Raw genomic sequence first — 12,810 nt, forward strand, 5'->3', positions numbered from 1 at the left:
TCCATACTTTCAACTGTTTGTTGATCTATTGTAGCTATTGTTTTTACTGGTGGAGTAATAAAAAGAGGTGGGGGTAAGTTGTCTTTAACCTTGATACTGGGTGGTCCACCAACTTTACCTTTACCCTTGTCTCTTTCTTTTTGATATACCTTTATAGGTTTGTGACTCATGTATTCTTCTTGTTTTTCTTTTTCCACTAGGAAAATGTCCCATGCATTTTCTGTCTCCTCAGCCACCTCATTAACTCTTCCAACCATTAAAGCAATGTGCCGATGTGTAGTAGAAAATACTGACTGGTTGGCTTGAGCAATTGAGTCGTCAATTTCTTTGGGTGAATTCAACAGATATACAACAAGTAGCTTTTCTATCTTTATTTTCTTGTCAAGTTCTACTACTGCTTGTCTCCTTGCTTCTAGTCTCTTAAATAGTTCATCAGGAACTTCATCTACTACTTCCATCAGAAGTTTCTTATACATATCCATATGCAATATAACACTGTTTTCTACTTGTTCTTTTTCATCAATTGTTGGAGTGTCATATAGTTTCTCTATATTATTCAATTTACCTTCCTCTGTAATTTCATTCAACAGTATGTCAAGAGGGGCCAAGTCCTTGTTTGTCCTCTTCTTCTTTTTGGGTGTCAGTTTCTTCTTCTTTGGTGTAGCCTTTCTTACCAGAGATCTCATTGCTTGTTGTTTTTGTCTTGTCCTCCTAGGTGAGGGTGTGGTTGCTAGTGAGGGATCTCTTTTCCTTACAACTCCCTTGAAAGTTGCAGGCATGTCATTCTCTGAAGATGTACCTACTGGTGATAGGTGAGTTTGAGGTTGTGGAGCTACTAACTCATCCTTTGTTATACTAGTTTGTTCCATAACTTTATCCTTGATCTCCTTTTCTTGCCTAGAACCTTTTCTTACAACTGCCTCAACCTTTTTCACTCTTTTCTTAGATTGTATTTGGCTTTCAATAGTTTCTACACTACCAAATATTTCTTCCTTAGGTTGTTTAGGGGCTTCTAGAAGTGCTTTAGCATAAGTTTCAATTATATGATCATCTGTTTCGTAGCCCATCTTTGTTACCCAAACAGTCCTAGGGATGACTGCTTCCATCCAGATCTCATCCTTCTTGATTACAAAACATATTTCATTCTTATATTTGTCAACAATCTTATGTGATAAACTGATTCTTTTCTTCATTTTGGCCTTAAGTGCTTGAAAGAAATCATGGATATTGTTTTCCTTATCTTCTCCCATATTATTGAATAGTTCTGTTAACTGTTTACCCAACAGTATATCATATCCAAGTTCTTTGTAGCCTATACCGGGAACCTATTTGGTTATATGTAGCATCAAACATACTAACAGATTTCCAAATTTAAAAGTTCCTTTCTTGTCCTTCTTAATCTTGCCTAAGTTATCAATTAATTCATCCTTCAACCACTCACATACATCCATCTTTGCATTATCTGTAACCATATCATAAGCACTCTTAATGCATAAACTTGAAACTGAATTGAGTCTATTTGCATGAGTAGCTTTATATCCTAATATCATGCTAATAAATCCCACATTAATATCTGTTACATGATTTACTCTTAAGGACCTCTTATCAGATGTGACACTAGTTAGCTGAGTAACTAGGTCATTGGAAATGTTTTTAGTTTTGTATGGCCTTTTACTGGTGGTCGGTAACCCTGTGACAGCTTTCACTGCTTCTTTGGTGATTTTGTGAATTGCATCTAACCAGAAAAATTCACCATGTACCCTGCTTAAGACTATCCTAATCACATCCTTGGGAAATTCAAGAATGCTAAGGATCTCTGTAAATCCTAGGGTTTCAATGATCTTGTGTTCATCTTTTACATTGCCCGATTCATCACATATGATAGTTTTAAACATGATTTTAATCTCTTCATCTCCTAGTTCCTCAATGTTACAATGAATGTAAATTTTGGGGTCTTTACCATAAACAACTCCCTTAGGAATTTGAGAAAAAGCACCTAAGGTATCATCTTTCTTTGCTAGCTCGGGAACTAAATGAAATATGGGCCTAGGTCTTTTAATAATTTCGATAATAGTGGGGTTTGCTATATATTCAATTGCAGAGGTGGATGCCATGATAAAATACCTTTTACTGTGTTTAGGATGGATGATTGCTTGAGGTGTTCTTGCCTCTTGCTTGAAATGTCTTAGCTCAGAATCTTCATGCTCTTCATAGGTTTTAAATCTCAGTGAAATGAAATGGAGCCAAAACCTCAAATTCATAGTGTCTTTTCGCCATCTACCATATTAAATGTATGCCGATTTAGTATTCACTTAACATTGTCTGTTGGTAATAAGTAATTTCCAACTTATCATCTCTAACTGAGGGAATAATAGCACTTGTGTCATTAGATTGCCAAACCCTCAAGGAAACATTCTTCAATTTGATGAAGAACTTCCTACTAGTGGAGCATCCTGTTGGTGAAGCATTGATTGGTTCTATCAGTGGACGAGTATTCCCAACATTTAGATCAGCTTTTCTAATCCATTGTTTTGAGAATTCTTGCTTAACCTCTTCAACCTTTTCTTTACCTTTCAAGCTAGAACTTTTGTTGTCTGCCAGTGATCCTTTACTTCAACAGAATTTAGCAATATGCCCAATCTTGTTACATGCATAACAAGTTACATTATTCTTCTGAATATCTTTCCCATAACCTATGTCAATTTGTGTTCTGCATTGATTAGATAAATGTCCAAATCTTCCACAAACATAACATCTCACATTCATTCTGCAATTTTTAGAGTTGTGACTAGCTTTGTTGCATTTTGAACATTAACCGGTGGGTGTGTTGATATTCTGATAATTTCTAGGTCTACATTCATTTTCTCTATGACCATACTTATTATAGTTAAAGCATTTTCCATTGAATTTATAAGCATTAGGTTGTCTTGCCGGTTTGCTGTGATCCTGAGTATTTGCAGTATCGTAGCTTTCACCAACTTCAAAGCCAATTCTAGAAGTGTCACCTTTAGGTTTTTGATTCTTTATTAAGGTGCCAAGTTCCTCTGAGCTTTTCTTGAATTTTTCTTTATGTTGATTTGCAGTTTCTAGTTCTCTTTCTAAGACTTCTTTCTATCTCATTAGTTCATTTGAATCATTATGAGTGTGCATCAGATCTATCTTCAACATGTCATTTTCATACCTAAGTCTTGTGTTCCCATTTGCTGCATTATTTAGTCTTCTGGTCAATTATTCTTCATTCTTCTTCCTATCTTCAATCTCTTTACAAAATCTCATAGTCATATCCCGCATCTCATTCTTTGTTGTCATGTTCTCTTGTTTCAGCTTTCTTATCCGATCATTAAGTGATTCCTTTTCATCATTCTCATTTTACAACTTTTCACAAAGTTCTCTTCTCTTATTTCTTGCAATAGTAAGATTCTCTTGAAGTGCTTGAATGATATCCTGAGCTGCCTATAGATCATCTTCTAGTTTGATATTTTTCAATTTCTTTGCATCATAGTCTGAGAGAGCTCCTTCAAGTTGTTTCATCAAATTTTCCATCTTTACTGGTGTCAAGATCTTCCTCGAGCTTTTAGGCTTCTGAAAATAGAGGACCAAGCTCCGATACCAATTGTTAGGATTCCCACATATACTAAGAGGGGGGGGGTGAATCAGTATCTAACTAATGTACAAAATTTCTTACCTTAAAACATGCAGAACATATTATAACAGTGTACCAGTATGCAAGAAATAATGCAATAAACAGAATCAAAAACATCCACATGAAAAGTACACCATGACACAAGGATTTAACAAGGAAACCGGGTGTGGGAAAAACCTCGGTGGGATTTGTGACCCACAATATCCACTTATTGGCCAATAAGAGAATATTACTTACAATAGGGGCTGCACATGTAGGAAGGCCAACTGCCTAGAGCTCACTACTCAATGGGAAGTCTCACTGACTTACAATATGGATTATACAAATCCAATATCTTTTACTGCTTTACAATAGCATCTATAATGCCTGATTCAATGTCAGTTGTTGCTCTGCTTCTTACATAAACCCTTAACCTATATTTTGCATAATAGGTTTTCCTTAATATTTTGCATACACCACTTTCTTCACTTTCTCCTTTCTTACAAAATGTCTACAATGATCTCTTTTATATATAAGAGTCATTTTACAACATGCCAAGTCGGCTTACAAAGTTTTTACAATAATAAACAAAATATAATATAACAAAATCCTGTCAGCTTCTGTGCCGGTATACTTCCTTTTTTTGTGCCGATGCTAGTGTCCTGAGTGCCAGTGTAGAGTCTAATCGTTGATGTCGGTGCACTAACTTGTCGGTATAATGCCTTGCCAGTGCCATAGGATTGTAAGGTTGCCATAAATGACAAAACCTTCAATCACCTACAATGTCTCATTGGAGTGTGCATATGCCAACAATTTTGCCATTGAGATAGAGAAGGAGGAGTAAATAAGTTATGGATTTGTCACTTTGAAAAACCAATTGAGATGATGTCCAGGCTGATGAAGAAGAAGGTGAGGTTGAGTAGCTATAGAAAAGGGTGCAACTGAAATGCAAATACAAATAGAAGGAGACTATTGAAGAATGATGGAATGGTGTCATCAAGGAGGTTACCGGTAAGTATGTCTACCAGTAAAGCTGACAAAGTGACAAGTGTTGTGGTCCCATTTGATGAAGATGGGAATGTTATAGATTGGTATATTTGGTGACCGGGAAAATATGTTCCACCAGTAGAACAACAAGTGTAGGTTTAAAGTTTGATCGGTTAGGGTATAACAGGCAGGGTTAAAGAACCGATAGATGAACCTGGTTGTGTGTTGGTCGATGAAAGAGTCTAAACCAACACAGTGACTGAGATGAGGTTCATGCTGATAGAAATGCCACATGGATTCCAGGTGTCAAACAAATGAACCATGCATTGTTCGTGATGTAGTTGGTGACTAATTGAAATTAATATTGATGACGTAAATCATGGGCTGAGAATAGAAGGATGTGGCTTGAGACTGATCAGAGGAAAGAGATCTGATTCATTAGCATCATGATCGATGCAGTGTATCTTGGTGTTGATTAGGATAGGTGAAGCTAACTGCGTGATCATTTCATGGTGATTGACAAATACAAACTGACAAAGAGGTCGTGTTTTCTAAATATAGAAAACATGTTCTGGAAGTGACATGATTGGTGGTGATGAGTGATTGATTGTAGTTTGACTATCTTAGAGAAGAGATTCGATCTGATTTGATATGCCTCAAGGCTGATCAAGGAACCCTAGCACACCAAACATTTGAATGTTGGTCATGGTGGGAAAACTTAGGTATAAATATGTCGACAAAGATCGAAGATGATTGATGTTGCCAGATGATTAGATGTCAAATATTGAAGTGCAAGGTGTGAAGGTGCAATAGAGAGCTAACTAGTTGGAGAATTCATTTAAGATCATAGAGATTGAGTGTTGGAGGTGCAGCTGGTGTGAGGGTTTACTAGAGGCTTAGCCAACAAGGTCAAAGTGATCAGTAAGCTACAAAGTATGTTGCAGTCAAGTGAACTGGTGGTGCTGAAACCTACAGGAAGAAAACAAAGATGGTTGCAGTGTAGTAAAAATGGGTGAAGATCCGACAAGGAAAGATCAAAGCAAGGTTCAACTGGTAAGAAGAGAACCGACAAAGATCAGAGTGGAGAGAACCAGCAGGGTGAAGAGTACCTGGTAATAGAAAGCAGTAGTGGATCTCAGTGACAAGAGAATTGGTAGAGATAGAGTAGAGAAAGAGCTAGAGAAGGTGAGCAAAGAACCAATAGAGAACGTAATAGAGGTGAACCGATGAAGAGATATGTGAGAGAGTTACAAAGCTCTTTTATAATGAGGTTATTACTATTTATTTGATATATGTTATTGTAATCACTAGGTTAGAGCTCAGTGTAGGGGTTTGTACTCCTTGGGTTGGTGCCCTAAATCAGGGGTTGGTGCCCTAAAGTTACGGGTTGGTGCTCCTTGGGTTGGTGCCCTAACTATTGTAATAGTGTTTATTGTGAGGCTGAATTGGAGCAGTAGACTCCAGCAGCATTTCACACTGAGGTTTTTCCCATGTTGGGTTTTCCTCATATATCCAATGTTATGTGATATGACATGTTGTGTGTTCTTGCATCTTGATGTTCTCTCCTATCTCACGAATATGTTTACTTTGTGTTAGATATGCTAATTGGTACACACACACTTAGGATTTAAAGGTTAAAGTTTGGAAACTACTGATTCACCCCCCCCCCTCTCAGTGGCATCTTGTGTTATATAATTGGTATGAGAGCCTAGGTTCGTGATTAGATAAGCTTTCTCCAGCTTGGGTAGATTCTTGTATAAGGACACAATGGTTTCTTTTGAGTCAATCTTTGCTACAGTGTTTAATGGGTCTAACTGTTCCATTTGGTGTTGCAAAATGGAAGTCTACCTATCCTCATTAGGGTATGATGTTTGGATGTCAATTGTAAATGGTCTCCCTAGTCATGTTAGTCTTCCCACTAGATCAGAAGAGGAAAGAAGATACCAGTGTAATGATGAAGCAATGAAGGCTATACTTTTTGGGTTCTCAAATGATGTTTCATCACAGGTGGATAGATGCAAATCAACAAAGAGCTTATGGTATATATTGAAGAAGGTCTATGGTAATGAACCTAGCACTGTAGAACTTGTTTGTGAGAGAAAGAAAAGAAATGGAACACACGAGTCTACAGATGAAGGTAGATCTGTTAGCAGCAACAACAATGATGAAGTGGAAACCCATCTCTTCATGGCTCAAGAGACAAAAAATGAGAGGCACACATCTGAGAGTTATCATGTAGATCAATGATACCAGTAAGATGTTTCTGGTAGTGATGATGAAGATGAAAAAGAAGATGAAGCACAGATAGATCTTGAAGGAGAATTGACGAGTTCTCTTGATGAACTCAACAGAGTAAGAAAATAATATAAGATGTTCAAGAATGTTGTTGTTGTGGAATAAAACCAGTTGTTCAAATGTCTTGAAGAATTTGAGGAATATATCTTAGAGTTGAAGACTCGGCTAGAAGACATCAAGAAGTGCAAGTGCAAAGAGATAGAGTCTAAGCTAGAGGCAAAAGACAAGGGATGTCAGAAGCAAAGAGATGAAATGGAGAAACTCGGCAAAGACCTTGAGAAATGTCAAGATGAACTCAAGGTGAGGATCCATTTTTATGGTAGTTGTGATGCCTTGGACAAGATGTTGAAGAAGGTAAAACATTCCAAGGATACCGGAGGATTAGGATGTGATGTTGGTGAATGCTCCACTAGCAAGAAGGTCTCCCCCAGATACATTCAGTTTGTTTCCTCAAATGGAAACAACAAGGGTCAGAACTTCACAGTCAGATATACTCCCAGGAAGAAGGTTGATCTAACCACAACTGGTGAAGATATGAGAATGAAGAATGATGTTGTTTCAAGAAGGGAAAAAAATGCAAATCCTAGAGGGAAATGAAAGATGATGGGAGATGGCTTTACTAATAGCAGTAATGTTAGAAGAGATTCTAGAAGACCTCCCACCAGTGGAGGACAAAGAGATTCTACTATCCACAAGTCAAGACAAATGTGGGAGAAGAAGGGATCAAATGGAAGAACTACTGAGAGTGGACAATCCAAGATCCATCCCCAGAGAAGAAGAAATGGAGAAGCCAAAATAGTAAGATCTCCTCATGCATGGCAAAACAGGTTAGTAAGTTATAAATCTTCTTTCCCCGGTTAATGTTTTTCTTGTAAAGATTATGGCCATGGGGAAAATGAATGCAAAAAGAGGTCTAGGAATAGACAAAGTGTTCTTCCTAGATATAACAATCCTACCTATGAAAGATGTAGTGGTTTTGGCCATACAAGTCATGATTGCAGAAGGAAGAACTTGCAGTCATATGGCAGCTAGTATAGCAATCACGCTCTATATGGAAGTGGGTATAGAGCATATGAGCATCAAATACCTGCATGGAATCAAAGGAGAAATGTCCCTACAAGATCAAGAGATCCATTGATTCTTGTTGTTGGTTACAATACAATGGCCAGAAGAAGATGGTCAAATCTATTGGCAAATGCACACTCCAATGAGATATTGTAGGTGATTGAATGTTTTATCATTGATGGAAACCTTACAATCCTATGACACTGGAAAGGTAATTTACTAGCACTATCAAGGTCAGACTCTACACCGACACATAGACCACCGGCACCGACAGTGAAAGGAAGCATACCGACACAGAAGCCAACATAAATTTTGTTTGTAATATATTTTGTTAATTATTGTAAAAGCATTGTAAGCCGACTTGGCAAGTTATAAAATGACTCATATATATAAGAGATCATTGTAGAACATTTTGAAATAGATGGAAGGAAATATTTAGGTGAAATAACGCAGACCTATTATGTGAATTATAGGTTAAGGGTTTATGTGTAAAGCAGAGCTTAAACCAGTACTGTATCTGGCATAGTAGATGTTATTTTGAAGTAGTACAAGACATTGGATTTATATAATCCATTTTGTAAGTTAGTGAGACTTCCCATTTTGTAATTGAGCAATGAGCTCTAGGCACTTGGCATTCCTGCATGTGCAGGCCCCTATTGTAGCAATAATATTCTCTTATTGGCCAGTAAGTGAATATTGTGGGTCACAAATCCCACCGAGGTTTTTGCCACACCGGGTTTCCTTGTTAAACTACTGTGTTATGATGTGTTTTTCATGTGGTTGTTGTTATCTTTGTTTATTGCATTACTTTCTATTTACCGGTATACAATATTGATATGCTTTACATGTTTTAAGTTAAGAAAATCATTCAACTGGTTAGATACTAATTCACCCCCCCCTCTTAATATCTGTGGGAATCCCAACAATTTGTATCAGAGCTTGGTCCTCTATTTTTCAGAAGCCTAATAGCTTGAAGAAGATCTTGACACTGCTAGAGAGGGGAAACTTGATGAAGCAATTAGAAGGAGCTATCTCAGACTATGATGCAAAAAAGTTGAAAAATATCAAACTTGAAGATGACCTAAAAGCTGCATAGGATATCATTCAAGCACTTCAAGAAAATCTTACCAATGCAAGAAACAAGAGAAGAGAACTTTGTGAAAAGATGCAAAATGAGAATGATGAAAAGGAAACTCTCAGTGATCTGATGAATAAGTTGAAACAAGAAAAAATGACAACAAAGAATGAGATGCAGGATATGACTATGAGATTTTGTAAAAAAATTGAAGATAGAAAGAAGAATGAAGAATATTTGACTAGAAGACTAAGTGATGTTGCAAATGAAAACACAAGACTTAGCTATGAAAATGATTTGTTGAAGATAGATCTAATGCATGCACAGAATAACTCAAATGAACTCATGAGACAGAAAGGTATCTTGGAAAGAGAACTAGATACTGTAAATCAACATAAAAAAAATTCAAGAAAAGCTTAGAAGAACTTGGTGACTTGCTGATGAATCAGAAACCAAATGGTGACAGTAATGGCCTTGGCTTTGAAGCTGGTGAAAGCTCTTGTACTGCAAACACACAGGATCATGGCAAACTGGTAAGACAACCTACTGCTTATAAATTTAATGGAAAATGCTTTAACTATAACAAGTATGGTCATAGAGAAAATCAATGTAGATCTAGAAATTATCAAAGCACAAATACACCCACCGGTCAATGTTCCAAATGCAACAAAGTTGGTCATAATTCATAGAATTGCAGAATGAATGTAAGATGTTATGTTTGTGGAAGATTTGGACATCTATCTAATCAATGCATAAGACAAATCAGCATAGGATATGGGAAAGCTATTCAAAAAAATAATGTGACTTGTTATGCCTGTAACAAGATTGGACATATTGCTAAATTTTGTAGAAGCAAGTCCTCGCTGATAAATAACAAAGGTCCTAGTTTGAAAGGTAAAGAAAAAGTTGAAGTTAAGAAGGAATTCTCAAAACAATGGATCAGGAAATCAGATCTAAATGGTGATAGGAACACTCCTCCATTGGCAGAATAGAGTAACACTCCACCAACAGGAGACTCTTCAACTAACTGAAGATAATTCATTTGAGGGTTTGGAAATTAAATGTGAAACATGCTATAATTCCCTCGATTGATGGTAAGAAGTTGAAATTACTTCTATACCGACAGATAAGTTAAGTGATTACTTAACTGGCAAGCATTAAATGTGGTGGTTGGAAAAAACAACATTATAAATCAGTGTTTTGACTCCAATTTCATTTCACCAAGCATTCAAACATTCAGAGAGCGCGAAAATTCCTCAGCGAAGGCATTCCAAGCAAAGAAGTGAAGCAATTTAGCAAGAAATCATTCCTAAGGTAGATAAAGGTATTTATATCGATGGCTTCTTCATCTATTCCTAAATTCATAAAAAAACCCTACTGTAGTCGAAGTGATTAAACACCCTAGACCCGTATTTCTGTTAGTTCTTGAAATTGCTAAAACGGATGATAATGTTGGTGCATTTTCTCAAATCCCCAAAGGAGTAGTTTTTGTTGAAGACCCTAGAATGTACATTCATTGTCACATAGAAGAATTAGATGATGAGGAAATCAAGAGCATGTATAAAACTATAATTTGTGATGAAACCGGTAATGTTAAACCTGAGCACTAGATAGTGGAAACCCTAGGTTTCACTGAAATTCTCAGTATTTTGGATTTCCCTAAGGATGTTATAAGGATAGTTCTAAGCAGCGTTCATGGTGAATTCTTCTTGTTGGGCTCAGTTCAAAAAATTACAAAGAGAGGCAGTAAAAGCTGTGACAGGGTTACCTTCCACCGGTAAGAGGCCTGGTAAAACAAAGAAGGTCTCAAATGACCTAGTGATTAACCTAACAAGTGCAACATCTGATAAGAGATCTTTACAAGTAAATGATGTAACTGACATCAATGTCAGATTCATTAGCATAATTTTAGGCTACAAAACCACACATGCAAATAGGTTAAATTCAGTCTCTAGCCTATGCATAAAGATTGCCTATGATATGATTAAAGATAATGCAAAAATAGATGTGTGTGAATGGTTGAAAGATGAACTTATTGACAATCTTGGAAAGATAAAGAAAGACAAAAAGGGGACATTTAGATTTGGAAACCTACTTGTATGTTTAATGCTACATATAACAAAACAAGTGCCTCATATTGGTAATAAAAATCTTGGTTTTCATATACCGGTAGGCAAACAATTATATGATTTACTAAATAACATGGGTGAAAACAAAGAAAAGAATATAAATGAGTACTTTCAGGCATTGATGGCCCGGATGAATACCAGAGTCAGATTATCACAAGCAATTGTAAATAAGTATAAGGATGAAATATGCTTTGTTATTAAGAAGGATGAGATTTGGATGGAGGCAGTTATCCCAAGAACCATTTGGGTTACTGAAATGGGTTTTGAAACTGATGACCACATAATTGAAAAATATGCAAAAGCCCTCCTAGAAGCACCCAAGGAACCTAAAGAAGAGGTATTTGGCAGTGCTGAAGCTATTGAAAATCAAATCCAATCAAAGAAAAGATAAAGAAGGTGGAAGCAATAGTTAGAAGAGGGTCTAGACAAGCTAAAGCTATCAAAGAAGATGTACTTAAAAAAACTAGTATTACTGAAGATGAGTTAGAAACACTTGAACCGAAAACTCACCTTTCACCGGTTGCAACTTCTTCAGAAAGTGATATGCCAACTGCATTTAAAAGAATTGTGAGAAAAAGGGAACCTTCATCGATATCTACACCTTCTCCTAGAAGAACCAGATAGAAACAATAGGTAGTAAGGCCCTCGACTAGAAAAGTAACTCCAAAGAAGAAGTTAACACCCAAGAAGAAGACTCAACAAACCATTGCTCCAATTGAGAAACTTCTAGATGAAATAACAAAGGATGGAAAGCTGAAAAACATTAATAAATTATATGATTCATTATCAGCTGATGACAAGGAGAAAGTTGAAAATAGTGTAATTCTACACTTAGACATTTACAAGAAATTTTAAATGCAAGTTGTAGATGAATTACCAACAGAACTATTTAAAAGACTTGAAGCTAGAAGGCAATTTGTTGTAGAACTTGATAAGAAAATAAAAATTGAAAAACTTCTTGTTGTACATCCAGTTAACACACCAAAAGAGATAGATAAACTGATCTCAGAGGCTAACCGGTCAGTATTTTCAACTGCACACTAGCATGTAGCACTTATGGTTGGTAGAGTGAATGAGGTTACAGAGGAAACTACTAATGCATGGGACATATTCCTTGTAGAGAAGGAAAAGTAGGAAGAATATAGAAACCCTAAACCCATCAAAGTATATCAGAAGGATAAGGATAAGGGAAAAGGAAAGGTTGGTGGACCACCTAGCATAAAAATAATAGATAACTTATCACCACTGCCTCTAGAAACTCCACCGATACTTACCACTCACAATCAACCGACTAGTGAGAGTATGGACATACCACAAGAGGACACAAATCCCAATTACAAAGTGTTATATGCAGTTGACATTGACACACAAAAAGTCAATATTGTGGTAGATAAGGATACAAATAGTAGTGAGCCATCAGTAACACATGGTACAAAAGGTAAACTGGTAGATGATAACATAGAGCAACAGGCTCCATCACAACAACAGGTTCACACAGAGACAGTGCCACCGACATCAGTTGAGCAACCCAAACCTTTTCTTAAAGAAATGGAAAAACAAACTGACCTACCAGAGGTCACCACAAGCAAGGAAATTGCTCCCACCAGCGGAATACAGATTGTTGGTTCATCAAATAC

This window comes from Cryptomeria japonica, chromosome 10, assembly GCF_030272615.1.
Source record: "Cryptomeria japonica chromosome 10, Sugi_1.0, whole genome shotgun sequence".
In the NCBI taxonomy this organism is placed as follows: Eukaryota; Viridiplantae; Streptophyta; class Pinopsida; order Cupressales; family Cupressaceae; genus Cryptomeria; species Cryptomeria japonica.